The sequence below is a fragment of the Hemicordylus capensis genome, chromosome 7, assembly GCF_027244095.1.
Source record: "Hemicordylus capensis ecotype Gifberg chromosome 7, rHemCap1.1.pri, whole genome shotgun sequence".
NCBI classification, from domain to species: domain Eukaryota; kingdom Metazoa; phylum Chordata; class Lepidosauria; order Squamata; family Cordylidae; genus Hemicordylus; species Hemicordylus capensis.
This window is the reverse complement of record NC_069663.1, coordinates 9,190,805-9,210,337: the sequence shown is the minus strand read 5'-3', so window position 1 is coordinate 9,210,337 and position 19,533 is coordinate 9,190,805. Positions and strand designations below refer to the sequence as shown.

The following is a 19,533-nucleotide window of genomic DNA, read 5'->3' as shown; positions in this document are numbered from 1 at the left end:
CAAGGTTGCAGGCAGGAGTCTCTCCCAGCCCTAACTGGAGATGCTGCCAGGGAGGGAACTTGGAACCTTCTGCATGCCAAGCAGATGTTCTACCAAGCAGATGTTCTACTGCATTTGTAGAACATAAATATTTGCATAAATATTTACTTATTTATTTATTATTTCTCTGTGTGAACCACCCTGAGCCATTTTTGGAAGGGTGGCATAGAAATTGAATGCATGCATGCATGCATGCCAAACAGATGTTCATCTCTCTCCATTGTCTTACGACAGACAATGTTCACCTCTAGTCACCCATCCATATGCAAACCAAGGTGACTCCTGCTTAGCAAAGGGGACAATTGATGCCCGCGGCCACAAGAAAATAAAATAAGAAGACCATCTCTCCACTGCAGCTGCAGGAAACAGCAATACAGTCACTTTCCTTGGGTGTCTCCTACTTTTGCTACATCTACCACTTGCATTCTGCCTACAGCCACCAATGCCTGGGAAGGCAGGACCACAGAAAGATGTACACCAAACACCGATGGTGTTTCACACCATCTGCTATAGCTGCAGTTCTAAAGTCACTGAGTCTATACATTTGATTCTTCATCAGTGCCTTAATTTCAGCTTCAGTCAGGCATATATATTGTTGCATGTTGCATTGCAGATGAGGATCAGAGGTGGGTTTTAGGTCCTCCCAGTTCAGTCCCAGAGTGAGAATTAGAAGAGTCCATCCCCTGTGCTTCTACATGAGTCACTGATCTGGGCTTGCCTTCCAAATAAAAGAGCCGAGGCCACCGTAATGGCATGCAGAGGCCCAAAGGCAGCCTCCTCTAAGGGTTTGTGCATGAGTCACTGCTTGGAGCAGACCCCCCCTGATTAAAAGAAATTTAGCCCAGAGCAGTGACTCACACACAGATGCGACAGGCATTTTCCACTGAGGGCAGCTAGTATTTTGCTGCATCTTTGAATTGGGAGCGATTAAATACACAATCGCATTCCAGTACTGTAGATCGAGAACTGGACCCATTCAAACCACTGCGTGCAGTACTGAGATGCAGTCATTTACCTCGTGTCGGGTTTTCTGTATGTATGCATTTATTTACAAAACTGTTTATGCTGCTTTTCCATGGAGCCATGCCTGAAGCTGTTTATAATAAAAACAAGCAGTAAACATTCATGAAAGATTATGGGATTTATAGGATTTGCAAAGGTGTAACTGGAAGTAGGTCCCACCCCTCAACATTGCTAAGAAGCCAAGCACAGTGGAGACTATTTAGTAATGCATGTGGTGGCTCTTCATACCATCTCCTGCAAGATGGTGGCACTATAAATATCGCCTTTGTACTCCGTGCTGCTAATTAAAGGCAGACGCAGGGCAAGAAAATAAGAAGAGGAAAATAAAAAACATTTGTTCCGTTCTTTTTAATCTATATTTTCCCCTCCACAAGCAAGATGAATAAATGCTGGGATTTAACTAGGATCATCCATTGAAAAAGGGAGAGAGAGAGAGAGAGAAATATCACATCTTGAACTGAAGTTCCATATGAATAGGAACTCATAAATGCAATAAACATCTTTGTTTCAGACATAATTTTATGAAGGGAAGGGGGCAGGAAAGGGAAAAAAATATGGTGAAGTTTGGAAGGGTGCCAAATTTTGCAAAACATTTGTTGAATATTAAGGCACGAGATCCTTGTTTCTTTCAAAAGTTACATGATGTATCTGTTGGATGCACAACCTAGGGACGACTCCAAGAATACTGAAAAACATTTGCATACTTCTGCTAGAATTCCAAGTTACTTTTCATTTCAGTCACATTCCACTTTGAATTCATTCTTGTATGCAAATACTTAAGGCTGGTAACTCTTAGCCTTTCCCCTGCTTCATTTGGGGAATGTTTATTCATTCAGTGAATGCCCCACTTTTCAGCCTATAAGTTCCCCAAGTGGCTAAAAACATGTTTAAAAACAATAAAATTGTTTTAAAATTAAAACAGCAATAACTTGAATGAACTGGGACAAAGGCCTCTCATTATCCAGGATGAAATGGGAAACTCATGCTTCCTCTTTCTTTGAGCACCCAATCAAGACGCTAAAACTACCCTCTGTTCTTTAAGTGACCAATCACATGCTAAGAAGAGTAAACAGTAACAGGTGTATAAACCAATCTAGAAAACATCCATCCACTTACTCAATATTTGTTAAATTCTGTGTTTCTGATCATTTTATACAAATCATTTGTATATACATTTGGATCATTCTACAGCAGGGAAATGCTTGACTAACAAGCAGAAGGCTGTCGGTTCAAATCCCCGCTGGTATGTTTCCCAGACTATGGGAAACATCTATATCGAGCAACAGCAATATAGGAAGATGCTGAAAGGCATCATCTCATACTGTACGGGAGGATGCAATGGTCAACTCCTCCTGTATTCTACCAAAGAAAACCACAGGGCTCTGTGGGTGCCAGGAGTCGAAACAGATTTGACGGCACACTTTACTTTACTTTACACAAAGGTGCTGTCTGTGTGAAGGGAGGAATAGATGTTCAAAAGTGTCTGTGTATAAAAAGTGAGTGCAAGTGACTCTTCCAAACAGAAGTGGATTGTGGGGAATGGGAGAGAAGAATCCAAATACCAGGCAATACCAGCCAGGGTAACAGAATCAAATATCTTAACCATTTTTTCAGTGACTGCATCCGTAAGCAAATTTTCAAGCTGATATTATATATACCTACTGGCAAGAGAACAGCTACTATATAGCCATATTTTTACAAAAACCCTTAAATATTATAGGTAGTATCTACAATATGCAAAAGATGTCAGTAACAGAATAAGAAATGATATCCAAACGTTCTGATTCTGTTGCCAAAGTATTTTACATGTTTCAGACACTATCTATAACATTTCAGAGTTTTATATTTAAAAAATGGCCTTATAGTAGAAGACGTTATCTTGCCAGTGGACCTGAAAATTTGTTTGTGATGACTGTAGTCATTGAAAAAGAAGTTACATGCCTGATTCCGTTACCCTTCGACTGGCCTACGAGCAGTGATGGGAGAAGGAGCTGTTTCAAGGGCCCTTTCCATTACAAAAAGAGGAGGACGAGGCAATATGCAGAAGGTTCTAATTTCAGATTGTGTTTGAATGATTTTAACAGCCTAGACAGTGTAATTGTATTTTGTCATTTTATATGGGCTGCTGTGGGGAACCTTCTGAATTGCAAGGTGGGGCAGAAAACTGAATAAATAATCTTATCAGCAGAATTACCTGGTGTCGGAGGCCTGGCCCACTGTCCCCGACCTGGGCGAGGACAAGGACAGCGGCGGGCTTGTCCTACCTGAATGGGTGGCACCATTCATGAGAGCAGGGCCAGCTCCCACGATCTCACGAGAGCTGTCCCACGTGCCAGGGGCTATATAAGACTGGCCTGGCCTGTGATGAGGGGTCAATCAAGGATGAGGGCTGCCACGAGAAGGAGCCCATTGACTCCTGAAGGGGGCAGTTGGCAGCAGGCACCCACAGACCTACCTGTGTTCCACCATGCTCGGGAGACAGGCATGCTCAGGAGACTGGTGAGTGCTGACAGCCCAGACCAAGGACTCTGAGGCCACAAAAGGGAGCCCTACTCACGAGCAGCCCGTTTGAGGCTTGACACCTGTATTTACACAAATTGAACATAGGAGCAAGGAAGCTGCCATATACTGAGTCAGGCCATTGGTCCATCTAGCTCAATATTGCCTTCACAGACTGGCAGCGGCTTCTCCAAGGTTGCAGGCAGGAATCTCTCTCAGCCCAATCTTGGAGATGCTGCCAGGGAGGGAACTTGGAACCTTCTGCTCTTCCCAGAGCGGCTCCTTCCCCTGAGGGGAATATCTTCCAGTGCTCACACATGTAGTCTCCCATTCATATGCAACCAGGGCAGGCCCTGCTTAACTAACGGGACAAGTCGTGCTTGCTACCACAAGACCAGCTCTCCTCCTGCATCTCTTCAGAAGATGACTCTGAATTTAAGATGATCCCCTTAAAATGCAGGATAAATACTGTCCAGGTTATACCTGCATTTACCCAAAACGAAAACGACTCTGGATTTAAGATGACCCCCCAGTTTCTAATATGAAGACATTTGTTAAAAACCTAGTCTTGGATTTAGGGTAATATGGTACGTGGAGAAATTGTACATGTTGAAACTTGTCCTGGACTACTGGTGGGGGGAGGCTACGGGCCACTGTGACTGGGGATGATGGGAGTTGTGGGTCAAAAATAGCCATGGGACACCCTTGTTCTATCCCTTCTTGCTCTGCCTAGGCTGCTCCATTCTGCCAGGAACGGCCAATCTGATGTCCCATTTCATAGCATATGTAGTAGTTCTACTCCTGCATTAGTAATGTGCTGATCCATCCATTTTTCTTGGAACCTGGTTGCATGTTATGCACATTGCATCAGAAGCAGACACGAGTAAGCCATAGAGAATTCTGATGCTCCCTCAAGGACAGGCATTGCAAGCTGGAGGTAGGGATCGTAGCAAACATACAGGGAAGCAAGAGCCATAGGAACATTGCAAGCTGCCATATACTGAGTCAGACCATTGGTTTATCTAGCTCAGTATTGTCTACACAGACTGGCAGCGGGTTCTCCAAGGCTGCAGGCAGGAATCTTTCTCAGCCCTATCTGAAGCCTCTGGGGGCCTTTCTGCATTGGCCCAGTTGCTTATTATTTATTTATTTATTCTATTTTTATACCGCCCTTCCGAAATGGCTCAGGGCGATTTACAATTAAAAACTTATCACTGCTTATCTTGTCTGTCCTTTAAAAGCTAACTAGGGGTTGGCAGGGTGGCCAGAACCTCAGGGGTATACTCTTGAGTCAAATGGGCCATAACCCAATATTTGGCTTTTAAGAAGCCAAATCTGACAACAGAGGTTGAGAGTGGGGGGAGCAAGGACAGGTTCTTGCTAAAGAATTGACAAGATGAGCAGAGAGAAGTGTGGTGTAGTGGTTAGAGTGTTGGACCAGGACCAGGGAGACCTGAATTCCAAAGGCTCCCCTTTCATGAGGCGAGGTGTGGCAGCTGCCTCAGGCAGCAGATTATTGGGACTCCAGTGGGGTGGCAAGATGCACCCTGCCATACCACTTGCAAAGCTTGCAAGGGCTGGGTTCGAAAGGGTGATGGGCCCCACCAAGGTCATGGGACAAGGTAACCTTTGGCACTTCACAAAGTATGCTGCAATACCTTAGGCCACCCCTGGCTCCCCTATCCACAGGCAGAGAAAACTGGAGGGGACATAAAGCACACACTCAGGGGCAGTGGGGAGAAGCCAATAGCTGCCTCTCTCCATCTTTACATATCTCCCCATCTCTCTATCTCTCTCTCCTTTTCTCTTTGTCATGACTAATTTTCTCTGTGCCGCTGCTCCTAACTGCTAAGGAACATTAGCCACAAAGAAGAGTTATACAGCAGATTAAAAAAATAGATGGAGAACAGTGACTCATCATGATGCATCTGAATTTTGGGATGAGGACACTTCTAATGAGTTCACCCCCTGATTCCATTACAAGCCGGTTCTACAATTCCACCCAAGTCTGGACCCTTTCCCCATCTTCTCAAACAAACCTTTGCAAAGGTGGGGGAACCAGCAGCAGGGAGGGTTAACTGATGCTAGTGAAGGTCTTGTGCACCGGATCCTCTTGGACAGTCCTGAATATGCCTCTAGGGTGCATGGGAATTGTAATTTCCAATGGCTCCTGGTTCAGTGAATCGGACAGGGAAACACTGGAAACTCCACGCATTGTGGCAGCAATGGATGTGTCTAAGCCTTAAGGATGAAGCCCACAAAAGCCTCAGCCATCATCAGCTACTGCCAGTAAATTATCTCCTTACAAGAATAAATTTACTAGGGAAAGCAGCAGAAAGGATTGATAAGGCACTTCCACAAGTGCACTGGCATTCTAACTTTCTCAGAAAACTCGCAGGAAAAACAAGGTTTCCTTCAGAAGCCTGAGAGGAGGAGAAGCAAAGACCTGGGTGTGCTAATGAGATAACAGGTCCAGTTCTTGCCGGTGTATTCCTCCCCCTTTTTTCCACGGAGTGTTTCATTGGGAGGTCAGGAGCACTATCTGGAAATCATAACCTCTGATTTGCAAACACCTCCCGCTTCCTGTGAGAGGCTGCTGGTTTAAGAGCTGAGGAAGGAAGAGGGAGAAGTGGAAACCTGGTCCTACACCCCACAGTACACATGGTAGGAGAGCGGGTCTTGTGGTAGCAAGCATGAATTGTCCCCTTTGCTAAGCAGGGTCCGACCTGATTTGCATTGGAATTGGAGACTACATGTGAGCACTGTAAGATATTCCCCTTAGGAGAAGGTCCAAGATTCCTTCCCTGGCAGCACCTCCGAGATAGGGCTGAGAGAAACTCCTGCCTGCAACCTTGGAGAAGCCATTGCCAGTCTGTGTAGACAATACTGAGCTGGATGGACCAATGGCCTGACTTGGTAGAAAGCAGCTTCCTGTGCGGAGAAATCCCCTTCCTGTCCTTTTCAGGAATCCAGAATCCAGCCTTTTTTAGGGGCCACTGGTGACTGAGCGCCTGGAGTTCTGCACCCCGAGGGTGAGCAATCCCTTTCTCCCTTGACTCCGACTGTAGGAGAGACCACCTGGAAAGAGAGATACAAAATTGGTTTCAGATCGCAGCAGCTCACCAGCTCCTGAAGGATGTTTTGAGAAGCAAAATCCTACCACCCTCCCACCCTACCAAATGCCGACCTCAGTAATTTTAAACAAGTATTGGCATGGAATCTAATAATCGCTTGTTGACTTAAGCTCTAAACTACTAAATCGTCCAGACTGTGAGACCACCCTATGTGACCAAAACCACCGCCACGGAGAGAAAAGGTGCAGAAATGTACCCGGTTCCTGTGATCACTCAGTGTTCCCCACAGCCCTGGCTGATTTCCTTGCCTCAGTAGGAACAGTTTCCCCACCCGCCCCCATCTTGATATGTCTTGTAAACAACTGCCTCTTTATGTCGGAGACCGTCTGCTGCTGCCGTAAGGACAGGGGAAAGAGAGAGAGAGAGAGAGACCTCCTTTAACTGCCTTGTTACCCTAATTGAAATGCGAAGGTTATGCCTCTGGGGTTCCTGAAGCAAGAGGCAAAGGAAAACAGCGGCCCACCAGTACGATCTTACAAGCAAAGATCAAATGGCTAACCACAGATTTCATCCGCTTCCATGGCGACCTCTTCAGCAAGGAAACACTTGAGATTTTCTGGAGTTTGTCCATTGAGGTTGTTCGTTCCCACCCCCACCCAGCAGCCCACACCACACACCAAATGAAGAAAAAACCATAAGCGTGTCTCTTCATCTCTATTTATATTTCAGCCCCAGGAAGCTCAAGACACTGAGCACAACACTACTTTTTAAATGGTGGAAATTCTTGAGGGGCTGGTCCACAGTCATGTAGTTCAGACTTCTACCATGTGTGAGCCACCAGACCAAATGCAACCCACTGGCCATGAATGGCAGCCCACCAAGGGTTCAATGAACCCCTGATTTTTGCTGCCAACCTAAAACATAGGGGAGTTGCAAAAACAGGGAGCGGACAAGCAGCTGGCAGACCACTTTGTCTAGCTGGTGGGTTGTGTTCAGGTTTATGGATCACAAGTGGTGCAAACTTAGGGTCCTTCCAGATGGCAATAAGTTATGCAAATTTAAGCGGGTTCTTACTGATTGTTCACATTCTCCCATAGCTTTCCACTCTCCTTCCTATTGGGATCTTATTTGTTTATGTATTTGTTTGTTTTTATATTAATATCCCACTCTCCCTCCAAAGAGCCCAGAACAGTCTACATGGTTATGTTTATCCCCACAACAACCCTGTGAGGTAGGTTAGGCTGAGAGATGAGTGACTGGCCCAGAGTCACCCATTGAGTTTCATGGCTGAGCAGGGATTTGAACTGGAGACTCCCCAAGTTCTAGTCCAATACTCTAACCTCTACCCCACTGGTTTTATTCTCTTCTCACATGCTGAGCAGAGACCTCTCACTATTTTCACAGCACCACCTGCTGGCCAGCATGTACATTTTGTTCTCTTCTTAATACTACTTCTGTGATAACTGCTGGTTCTTCTCAGAATGCAAGCGCTGGCCAGCAGGTGGTGCTACAGAAACAGCGCAAGATCTCCGATCAGCATGTGGCCAGATCCTGATCGGAAGGAGCGTGGAAGGCTATGGGGGCACATATACCGTCAGAAAGAACCTGTTTTGAACCTGCACAGAAGCGTTCAAAACTGCAGAGTTCATTTTCCTCTGGAAGGACCCTTGGTGTGGTCCTGTTGAAGACATCTGTTCAGAAATGGGTTTTTTAGAAATGAAGCAAGAACATTTTATCTAGAGCAAACAGCCATTGCATTTTTCCACTCTTTGAACTTATTTTAAGCTTCCCCTGCAGCCCCAGGTTCTGTCATGATGTGTCAGATATCACCACCAGGCTTGGGCTGGGAACCCTGGAAATCTGTCTCCCATATAGGGGCAGCTCACATGATCGTAATCAGAGGAGGCTTCTCCTACAATAATTATGATCATTTGTACTGCCCTATACTTTACCCTATAAAGTACTAACTGTGTTTCAGCCCTGAGATGGTCTTTAATGACTAGCAGGAATGCATCACAGATCTTCACAAGTATTAGAAGTACCTTCAAAAACATCCCAACTCTTCATCAGTGTGAGAACTTCTTTCAAAGCTTGGCTAATGATCTTCCAATATGTAAATAACTTGAATGAAAAAGCATTCGTTGCCTCAGACATCTAAAACTTGTGAAGATCTGTGATGTATTCCTACCAGCCGCTAAAGAAGACCTCAGAGTTGAAACACGTCTGGCAGTTTGTATGGATTTTTTTTTTAATGCTCATGTATTAATTTCCATCCAGTATGTTCCAGTTAATGAATGAATTTATGCTGAAGTAAATACTAATGTAGACATAGGTATATGAGTCGTTTGGATGGACTTAAAAGGCAGTTTGTGGTTTTTAATGATATAAATTGGTGATTCTTTTAACTGTGTGATATTTTAACTTCCTTTGGTACCTATTTTTAGGGTTGTTTTCTCTTTGGCTGTGTTGGACTCTGATCATTATACAACAGTGGTTCTCACTCTATCTCTGTTTAAGATAGACTTTGTTATGTGTTATTGTTATTACTGTTATTAAATACTGAGCCTGTCGTGAATTTAAATGCAAACAGATGTTCGGTCCGGAGCCTATGGACTGACAGCTCGGTATTATCCTAAGGAAATTAGTCATGCTATTAGTTAACAGCAGTCAAATTTATTAGTACAAATCACTGAACAAATCTTATAAGACAAACTGCTTTAGGGTATGTGCAGCCATATATTTCTTTGGAAAGTCAGTGCCGCTTTTTCCCACCATGATGCAACCCTAGCTTGCCCTGCTTAAGATAGACTGTGTTGTGCGTTGTTTTAAGTACTGCATATCCACCCCCTGTGGTGAGATCACATCAGTAGGTTGAAAGCTGGAACAGTATGCCTCTTCCATCCCAAAGAGGTGTGTTTTAAGAATTCACAGGCTAGGGCAGTGCTTGGACCTTAAGATCTTGTTTGGAGGCACTGCTCTGAGTGCCCCTGCCTAGGTGGGTGGGTGGCTATTAGGGAGAGGGCCTTTTCGGTGGTGGCACCCCATCTATGGAATAGCCTGCCTGCCAAGGTTTGCCTAGCATTGTCACTTTGTTCTTTTAGACATCAGGTGAAGACCTTGCTGCTCACACAAGATTTTAAAAAAAACTTTTAAAAATGTTTTGTATTGTATTTTCTGTTGTAATTTCTTTGTCATGTTTTATGTGTTTTTATTGGAATTTTTAATGATATGGGCAGGCTGCCAAATAAAGGATGATGATGATGATGATGATGATGCTATTTACAGACAGTCTACCAGATGTTATTGACTGGATTTGGTACTTTAATTATCAGGCCCTTTCCAAGGGTCCAGGATAACGAAAGAAAAATTAAAGATACCGTCGTAGTATTCATGCTGTCCCAAGTAGTGTGGCCTTCTGTAGTTGATGTGTTGTAATTTTATTGATGCCCAAGGTGTCGAGATGGTGTTCAAGTTCTTTTGGTACTGCACCAAGGGCACCAACAACTATTGGCACCACTATTGTTTTCTTTTCCCGGAGCCACTCAGTTTCAATCTGAAGGTCCTTGTATTTAGTTATTTTCTCCAATTGTTTCTCATCAGCTCCTCTATCCCCTGGGATTGCTATTACCTAATAGCTAAGATCACGTATAGTTTCTTGTTTGAACAGTCAGACAGGTGTTACTGACTGGTTTGTTTTATCCAGACATCGAGTCCTTCCTAAGGACCTGGGATGGCTGGATTTTATTATCCATATTGTTCTTGTTTTTATTATAGATATTGTTGCAGAATATAGGCTGTTCCCAGTAAAGTTGCTTTTTGTAATTGGCGGATGGTGATTTCTGTGGCCCCTATGGTGTTGAGGTGCTCTTCAAGGTCTTTTGGAATTGCACCTAGGGCATCAATTACTACTGGGATTATTTGGGTCTTTTTCTGCCACAGCCTTTCAATTTCAATTTGTAGATCTTTGTATTTTGTGATTTTTTCTATATCTCCTGGTATTGCTATGTCAATTATTTTGACTTGTTTTTCTTTCTTCTTGACTACAGTTATATCTGGTGTATTGTGTGGCAGATGTTTGTCTGTTTGTAGTCGGAAGACCCATAATATTTTTGCATATTTATTATTATTGTTGTTGTTGTTATTCCTTTAATGGTTGGTAATACTCCCACTGCCGCTGCCAGGCATCCCACATGGCCAACCCACCATTTACCCTACTTCCACTGCTCAATTGGCTGATGCGCATGTGTGGTTAGGGTTAGGGTCAGCACAGCAAAAACACACCATGCTGATCCATCAAATGGCTGCCACGCATGCGCGTCAGCCAACTGAGCAGCAGTGGGGGACGCATGGTGGGCGCATGGTGGGCGCATGGTGGGTTGCGCAGGATGCTAGGTGGCAGGAGCATTTACCGATCTCATGGGATTCCCACTTGGTGTCTCATGTTCTGCCAGGGCTGCGACTCTGCGTGTCGCTGCCCCTTGTGGCAGTCCGGTGCGCTGCAGCGGTGTTTTGCAGATAACCCGAGGTTATCTAATGAAAGGCGGTATATAAATTTAAATATTAATAAATAAATCAAAGCACCTGCAACTGCACCTGGAAGGGGTTCAGATCAGGCTAACAGCCGGGAGAAAGGGGTAAAAGCACTTTCCTGTGTGTCACTTCCCTGTGACCCACAGGGAATTAGAAAATTCTCCATCACTTCTTTGAACTAAAGAAAAAATGGCCAAAATCTGATCAGAGATCTTCTGTTACACATGAAATTTGGCTCCAGTCCAGTCACCTGTAGAACACATTAGGCTCGTTCACACGATTATTGTTAGGGTCAGAGAAGCCTCTTACCTTCACTTGGGAGCTGTGCGTGTTTCTGTTTTCTGATCATCTGTGAGTTAAAAACAAAGTTGGTTCATGATCGTGTGCTCAGCAGCAGCTGGGTGAGAGGACTCCCTCCTTCCCAGCTGCTGTACCCAGGTAGGACAAAAAGCCATCTGACCCAGATCCTGCTTAGCACCGTGATGGATGGTGCCTCCAACTTTGTTTTTAACTCATGGTCAATCACAAAACAGAAGTGTGTGCAGTTCCTAATCTAGGGTAGGAGGCGTTTCCTACCCAAACAATAACTGTATGAACAAACCAATTAACTTTTCTTTCTTTCTTTCTTTCTTTCTTTCTTTCTTTCTTTCTTTCTTTCTTTCTTTCTTTCTTTCACTTGGATATTCATAGCTCACTTTTCAATTTAAAAATCAAATTGCCAAAGCAAGTGACAATGGTAATATCAGTTTAAACACTATTAAAAAAACCATACCAGGTAAAATTAAACCTAAAATTTAAGATTTAAAATTAAACAGATTAAAAGCTAAACAACATACACTCTCTTACACACACACACACACACACACACTAAAGGCAACACCAAATAGCAGTTACACTCTTCAGCATACAACAGCATTGACATTATTAGTGTGATTTTGGTCTTGTATCTGTCATAGCTGAAAGGAAAGCACCCAGAGCAAAGAGTCAAGACGCACATGTACACACAGACGCTGACGTCTGCATAGTTCCAGTCTAGATCGGATCACTTTGCCTGGGTCCCTTTCTTGCTCATCTTCACCTATTTGCGTGACCTTCCCGAGCCTTCCCTTGGGAACAACTGTGACTAACCCTATCAGACTTGCTGTTCTTCTTTTTCCTAACCAGTTTCAGAAGCAAATATCATTGAAATGAACTGAAATTACACCCTGAGACGATGAGTCATTGGTTTCACACTGACTGTTTTCTAGACATTGTGGTTGTTTGGTGTGCATTTCGGCTGGCCTGCTTTGGGCTCTGGCCTGCGCCTAAGGAAGCCGAGTAGGCCTCTGCTGGGTTGCATTGCTGCTTCAGCTGCCTTTCGTCAGATTCAAAATTAAACCTTCAGCCTGAAATCCATTCCTTAGAGTCACAATGGCTAGCGCTAAGTTTTAGAGCAGAGGTGGGCAAAGCTGGCCCTCCAGCTGCTGTTGAACTACAGTGCCCATTATTGTGGCTGGGGATGATGGGAGTTGTAGTTCAACAACAGCTGGAGGGCCAGGTTTGCCCACCCCTGTTTTAGAAGCAGGGTGCTTCCAAATCTTAGTTGCTGTGGGGAGAACAACCAGAGGCCGGGCCAGAGGTGAAGGATGGTATGATGTTCCCCTCGTCTGTGGGTAAGTCCTCAAGCCTTGCTGCTGAGGCACGGGGGTGCCATGATGTGAGCACTTCCAGGCTATGCCCCCACAAGCCAGGCAGGGGTGGTGGGTGGCAGGGAAGTTCCTAGCTCAAATTGGGGGGGGGGGGAGAGAAGTGTTGGGAATTCTCTCTGGTAAGAGATACCCTTCTAATATAGCAGAGTGCACAGAGGCACAACACAGCGGAATCTGCCCAGGCATGCATGTATGCTGAGAGCAAAATAACTTGGAGCCAGTTAATAGTTTCAAATCAATATAAGGAGCATTTATTAGTGAACTCCATTCTAGATACCGTAGTAAAGTGGAGAGATAGGATCTCTAATCTAGCTAGCTAACTGGATGCACATGGATGCATCTCTGCACACATGGTGCAGGGAGAGAGGAGCTTGCATGTTGCAAGGGAGAAGGAAGGGAAGGGAAGAAGAGGAAGCGGCCAGGCAGGAAGGAAGGAAGTTTGTCCCTAAGAGTAGCAATCTACATATCAAAGGGATAGTGTCAGAGCAGTAGAGAAGGGATGACCAATGTCTTGACCTCTCTAGCCCTCTGACTCACTAGTCTGTCCCCCTCTGTCATAGAGACAGCGCGAAGTCCTTCACTTCCAATAAGAAGAACAATTCCACCCCAGCAGGGCAAGGAAGTGGAAATGAACAGTGTGCCCCAGTGAGGCAAGGAAGGGTGGCAGTAGTAGGAGGTCGGGTGGCACCCATAGTGATGGTAGTGGCACCTACGGTGATGGTAGTGGATGGTGAGGTGGCACCCATGGTGGCATAAGAACATAAGAACAGCCCTGCTGAATCAGGCCCAAGGAAGCCTATCTAGTCCAGCATCCTGTTTCACACAATGGCCCACCAGATGCCTCTGGGGAGCCCACAGGCAAGAGGTTTGTGCATGTCCTCTCTCCTACTGTTGCTCCTTTGCAACTGGTATTGAGAGGCATCATGCCTCTGAGGTTGGAGGTGGCCCACAGCCACCAGACTAGTAGCCATTGATAGACCAGTCCACCATGAATCTTTCTAAGCCCCTTTTAAAGCCATCCAAGCTGGTGGCCACCACCACATCCCATGGCAAAGAATGCCATAGATTAATTATGTGCCATGTGAAAAAGAACTTCCTCTTGTCGGCCCTAAATTTCCTGACCTTCAATTTCATGGGGTGACCCCTGGTTCTAGTGTTGTGAGAGAGGGAGAGAGATTCCTCTCTGCCCACTCTCTCTCCACTCCATGCATAATTTTCTACACCCTGATCATTTCTCCCCTTAGTCGCCTCTTTTCCAAAGTAAAGAGCCCCAGATGCTGTAGCCTCGCCTAGCGGTAGTGGGTAGTTGGGTGGCACCCATGGAAATGGTAGTGGCATGCATGGTAATGGTAGTGGGTGGCGAGGTGGCAGCCATAGTGATGGTAGTAGATGGTGGGATGGCCCTATCCCCCTTCCTGTGCCTGAGGCAGGCATCTCCCCCTGCCTCATGGAGGGTCCGCCCCGGAAAGGTGACCCCAAAAACTATATGACTGACCAAAGTGGGGATAGTTCCCTGATTGCCTAAGAACATGTTGTATGGCATCTGTGAGATTGAGGCAGGACCGCTTCTCAGCACAGCAGACAGCAGGAGTAGGTCGCTGCCTTCATTCCTCAGAGGTATCTGGCTGACCACTGTGGGAAACATGATGCCGGACGCAGAGGTGCGGCTGTAATTGAGCAAGGTAGGACTAGTGTCCCTGGGGTCCTGAGTAAGAGGAGGCTGCTGGCTATTGGAAGACTGCTCCAAAGGAGTCCTCTCCAGGAGAGGAGTGGTGAGGAAAATCAGGCCTCTCTCTCCTCCTCCCTCCCTGGCGGGCTGGCTAGTGCTAGTGTTGTTGTTGTACAGATATATGAGATGGTCGTAGTAGGTATATGTGTCTGAAAATGTTTCTGAGTCAGGGGAGTGTGCTGGCGCAAGTGTGCATGTGGAAATGTCTGTGTGTGTGTGATGGAGGGGGAGTGTGTGATATTATTTTCAGAGGAGCGAAAGAAAGAGTGTCCTGAGAATGTATCTTCTGCAGCAAAGACACAGAAGTGTGATGGGGGGAGAAGAAAGCAGAGGGCCCCGGGTCAGACAGGCAGCCCAGGACTTCTTGCTCCACTCCAACCTTGGTCTGATCTGGCAGGGCTCTTCTTATCTTCTTATCCCCTGCTAATTGGGCAAAAAAGTTCCATTCAAAGTGGTGATTATCTTTATATTAAGCAGGTAGGGAGCAACTGACCCTGTGTAGGCCCAGCAGCACAGCACCCCTCTGGTGGCAATTCCTGGTGTCTACCTTGATTGCGTTCACATGACCAAGCATCGAGCAAATCTGCTGCATATCTCAGTTAATTTATCTAGTGCACTCCCAATTTCCGATCTGTGAGCAGAAATGCCAGGTGGCTCACCTGGAGATGTTCGTATGCCATGGTGGTTGGCACTGGCTAGCCATGTAGGGCACCCCACACAGCACACAATCATTTTCGGAGGATTTAACTGAGATTTCTGCTGGCAGGCTAGCAAAAATTGGGAGTGAGCTGGGCAAGTTATTCTGGATAAAGAATGGGTTAATCCAATTCTTGGTCCACATGAATTCTTTTATTACTTTTTTGACTGTGAATCCTTTTGAGACAGGAAACCATCTTCTCCTTATTATTCCTTTTCTGTATAAACTGCTTTGAAAACAGTTTTGGTGGAAGCTGGTATAACAATAATTATAATAGTAATAACACCAATAACAGCAACAACTTTATTTATATAGCCGACCCATGACAAATATTCTCAGGGAAGTTCACAAAACCAAACCAATAAACAACATAACCATTAAAGCACATAAAAATCAAAACAAAAAAACTTCAGAACGTTGAACAAAATAATATGTATACACATAACCGTAGCAATAATAGCAAATAGTTAGCCATGATAAGCGAAGTGGAACCTCCAAATCCAAAGGCAGTCTTCCTTTGAAATCCCTGCTGCTTGTGAACAGCAGCAGGAGAGGGTTGTTCTTGTGGAGCAGGGGAGGGACGAGTGCTGGTCTTGCCATAGTGAGCATAAATTGTCCCCTTTGCTAAGTAGGATCTGCTCTGGTTTGCATTTGGATGGGTGACTACATTTGGATGGGTGACTACATGTGAGTGTTGTCTGCTTTAAAATATTCCCCTTAGGAATATAGGTTGGGAATATAGCTCAGTGGAAGAGCATCTGTTTGCATGCAGAAGGACCCAGATTGAATCCCTGGCAGCATCTGCAGGTAGGGCTGGGAAAAACTCCTGCCTGAAACCTTTGGAGAGCTGCTGCCAGTCAGTGTAGACAGTACTAAGCTAGATGGACCAATTGTCTGACTCAGCATATGGCAGTTTCCTGTGTTCCTATGTGCTTTGTGCCTTGCTTGAGGAGTTTCCAAATGCACCTGACTGTCCACTGAGGGGAACAAGATGCTGAACTCAATGTTCCTTTGGTCCAATCCGACAGGGCTCTCTTTAGGTTCTTCCACAACTTTGGCACTACACAGTTGCAAGTGAAAACTCCAGATTTGGGGCTGTGACGCAGAAAAACTGCAAAACACCCAAAACAGACAATGACACTGCTGCTGTCCCACAGAGCTAACAGAGTCGCTTTTGCTTTTTATTTATGCGGACTTGTAGCTGCTGCTTTTTCTTGCAGCAAAGTCAGATGATAGCGTTTTCTCTTTTCTCCCCCCACCCACCGGAAGAGTTTGAAGTGCTAAAAAGAGATTGCTCTGAGCTAGACTGTGTTTGCCATTTTATGGAATGAAGTCCAAAACACAGTCAATAATTGGGATTAAGACTGGTGACTCTAGCATATAAGAGTGATCCGGTCATATTTTTTAACATTTTTAAAAAAATTAAATATCAAAAACATACAATTCACAAACCATACCACCGAAAACAGTTCATATGGAAGTAAAGAATCCTGTCTTACTCTGTCTCATTCATGAGACAGTCATTTATATTGCTCCACCGCAGGGTTGTCCAGCTGTGGAGAAATGCAACTCCTGTCACCTCCAGCCAATTTTTTTGTGACTGGAGTTTTTTGTGTTTTTTTAATTTAAATTTTATATCCCGCTTTTCCTCCAAGGAGCCCAGAGCGGTGATCTACATACTTAGGTTTCTCCTCACAACAACCCTGTGAAGTAGGTTAGGCTGAGAGAGAAGGGACTGTCCCAGAGTCACCCAGCAAGTCTCATGGCTGAATGGGGATTTGAACTCGGAGATTTGTCATTCAGCAAGAGCGGGAGCCAAGGTTGCCTACCACTGAGTCTGCCTGTTGAGTTGCTGCTGCCTATATGCTCACACTCATTCCACCTTTGCCTTTGGGAAACCGTTTCACAAGCTGGGGAAGATTGGTTTCGAAAACCTATCAGACTTGTTTGACCACAGGGTGACTGAGCTGCAAAAGAAAGGAATGTGTACACAACTTCAGCTGCACAACTTCAGCTATTGTAAAATTCCCATCATCCCTGACTATTAGACACTGTGGTTGGCGATCATATACTGAGTCAGGCCATTGGTCCATCTAGATCAGGATTGTCTTCACAGACTGGCAGCGGCTTCTCCAAGGTTGCAGGCAGGAATCTCCCTCAGCCCTAATCTTGGAGATGCTGCCAGGGAGGGAACTTGGAACCTTCTGCTCTTCCCAGAGCGGCTTCATCCCCCTAAGGGGAATATCTTACAGTGCTCACACATCAAGTCTCCCTTTCAAATGCAACCAGGGCAGACCCTGCTTAGATGAACTGCTGGCAACGGTAGCTGGACCTCCCCAGATGATCTCAGTAGACGGTGGGCCCACTCTGGTGTAGTGGTTAGTGTTGGACCAGGACCAGGGAGACCTGAGTTCAAATCCCCATTCAGCCATGAAACTCACTGGGTGACTCTGGGCCAGTCACTTCTCTCTCTCAGCCTAACCTACCCACCTCACAGGGTTATTGTGAGGAGAAATATAACCATGTATACCACTGGGCTCCTTGGAAGAAGAGCGTGGTATACATATAAAAATTCAATCAATCAAGCAATCAATAAGATGATGGAGAAGACGTTCTCTTAAACAACTCCCTTTAGTGTAAGCCATCAGTTCCCAACTTGTTTGTTGGACTACAACTCCCATCATCCACATTGTTAGACCATTGTGGCTGGGGATGATGCAACTTGTATTCCAAAACTATCTCGACACCCTGGTCTACGGATGAGCAGGGGTGTAGTGGAGGGGGGGATGCACAGGGACGGAGTGCCGGTACTTCTCGTCTTGTGGTAGTGAGCATGACTTGTCCCCCAAGCTAAGCAGGCTCCGCCCTGGTTGCATATGAAGGGGAGACTTGATGTGTGAGCGCTGTAAGATCTTCCACTCAGGGGATGAAGCTGCTCTGGGAAGAGCAGAAGCTTTCAAGTTCCCTCCCTGGCAGCATCTCCAAGGTGGGGCCGAGAGAGATTCCTGCCTGCAACCTTGGAGAAGCCGCTGCCAGTCTGGGTAGACAGTACTGAGCTAGATGGACCAAGGGTCTGACTCAGCATATGGCAGCTTCCTATGTCCCTATGTTCTTCTCTGGCTATTGGGGTGGGCAGGGCCATGGGGGCTGTCATGGAGAGTGCCCGCACTTCTGAATTTGCCACTACATCGCAGTCCGGGAGGGAGGGCGGTTCGCCCAAGCTCCGGGTCTGGATGATCCCCTGTGCCCGCCCATTGGCAGGCACGGCAGGGAGCCAGTTTCAGTAGGAAGTGGGTGCTGCTTCCTCCAGCTCCGAAGGCAGTCAGACGTGACTGTTGGAGCCGCCAGTGAGCCCCTCCTGAAGTTCCTCCAAGATAATGTGCAGGCTTTCAGAATCAGTGCCTTGCCTCGCTCCTCTTGGCGTGACTCACCGTTGTGTGTGTGCCTTCGCCACACACCAGTTGAGGTTTCTTTTTATAATCTTCCAGTAACTCACCACGCCACCTCAGGATTCCCGCTCTGCAGAACATCCTTTTAATGGATCCTTGCCTTGCTTTTTCGCCGCAGAAAGCGGAAACCCTCACAATATCACTTCTTATATTCTCACCCACCCCCCTTTTAGGCTTGCATGTCAAACTCCGTCTCTCCGAATGGAAAAGGAAAGGGACAAGCAGGAAGAGCCGCAGATCGGGGTGATCAATCATGATAATGGAGACTCCTCTGTCACTCAAGTCTGGTTCACAGATGGCTGCCGCATGTCAGATCTGCTCGCAGTGGGCTGCAGTGGGGAGTGAACACAGCAGCCCTCCCACCATGCACAGAGGCTTCAGGGTGGATCAGGGGTCTGTCTCTCGGGGCATAAAAGCAATTAAGTGGATGTTCCCGGTCTGGTTCTTTTCTAGTGCCTGCAGGCTTGCTCTGCCATGTATCCCACTCCTCCTGGATCCCAGTTCAACCAACTCCTGTGTGTATAAGAAGGGCTTAATGGGGAAGAGGGCCTTTAAAAATGAGCTGTGGGGCCCCCAGAGTGGCCCTTTCATGAAGAAAGGTGAGGCAGTGGCCTTAGGAACATAAGAATCTGCCTTATCCCGAGTCAGACCATCGCTCCATCTAGCTCAGTATTGCCTGTACCCTGTGGTCCTCCAGATGTTGCTGAACTACAACTCCCATCATCCCTAGACATAATAGATTTTAGCTGGGGCTGATGGGAGTTGTAGTTCAGCAACATCTGGAGGACCACAGGATGGGAATCCC

General features: G+C 46.0%; 1 long non-coding RNA gene across 1 annotated transcript in view; it reads left to right on the top strand.

The window, feature by feature from the left end:
* LOC128333334 (uncharacterized) overlaps positions 1 to 19,128 on the top strand; it is a 34,621-nt gene extending 15,493 nt beyond the window's left edge. Inside the window, exon 3 of the long non-coding RNA XR_008310914.1 lies at positions 18,902 to 19,128. This is a non-coding gene — a long non-coding RNA (uncharacterized LOC128333334). The remainder of the gene's footprint in view (positions 1 to 18,901) is intronic.
* Positions 19,129 to 19,533: the final 405 nt, after the last annotated feature.